This window comes from Branchiostoma belcheri, unplaced genomic scaffold (assembly GCF_001625305.1).
Source record: "Branchiostoma belcheri isolate BF01 breed outbred unplaced genomic scaffold, Haploidv18h27 scaffold35, whole genome shotgun sequence".
Classification (NCBI taxonomy): Eukaryota; Metazoa; Chordata; class Leptocardii; order Amphioxiformes; family Branchiostomatidae; genus Branchiostoma; species Branchiostoma belcheri.
In genome coordinates this window covers 1508258-1509239 of record NW_017803965.1, presented here as the reverse complement: position 1 = coordinate 1509239, position 982 = coordinate 1508258, and positions in this window count along the sequence as shown.

The window sequence follows — 982 nt, the reverse complement described above, 5'->3', positions numbered from 1 at the left end:
AAAACAGCGCTTTGGGTGGCGTCTTGAATACTGCCCTGCAAATAATACTGTCTTACCAATTTGATACTGTCACATTCACAGCAAGGAAACGTCTTGCCACTTCTACTGAAGCAAATCACCCTTTCTTCCTCCATTCACCACCTCTTAGGAGGAAGTTCCACGCTGAAAGCTTCATTCCCAGAACAACATCAATTTGGAATAAGCTACCTCGTGATTGTTTCCCTTATGAGTATAACCTTAAACTCTTCAAGTCTAAGGTCAACAAACATCTGCCCTCGCCTACTGTTCTGTAACCCAAAACATTTTGAGTGGCTCCCATGAGCCTTGTTTTGCGGTGTAATGAAGTAATTTCAGCCACCAAAAGATTTGCTCTCTACATTTACACTTTTCTTAAGTTCTCCCTTTTCTTTTGCAGCGTCACTAAGTCGTGTGAAAAGTCTGCGTATCGCCCTGGTAACTTTCTTCTTCTTCGTTCTACTCCAAATTTCTGCTCCGCTGTCGAGTGATAGATTGTTCTGTCTTAGGAAATACGGCCCTCCATGTAGCAAGCGGAAACGTACCTGGATTTCCCGGCTGCTATTCATCATTAACTCGTGGAGAAAGGCAACTACGTTGGGACAAAAGTAAATTACTGTTGGGGATAAGGAATGACGATTATAGCTGGAGAATTGACGACGGTTACCTCGCTCATAAATCTACCCCAGCAACTTGTCTTCAAGTTCCCGAAGTTTAGACGAACCACCGCGCCGGGGGAGGTGGTATCTCCGTTTCCAAGTTGTTCCAAGTCTCGGGGGTCTCTTTAAGATGCGATTTGATGGAAATGCCAAGAAATCTCCCCAAATTGTGTCATTTCAACTGTCGCCGGGCGGTCCTCCCCTAGTTCTGTTATTTGACACAAGAGAGAAGCAGCGCTAGTTAACTACATAACGCGTAATGAGTAAAAATAACCGGGAAACCAAGATTTAGTGCTCTGTTCTGGAGC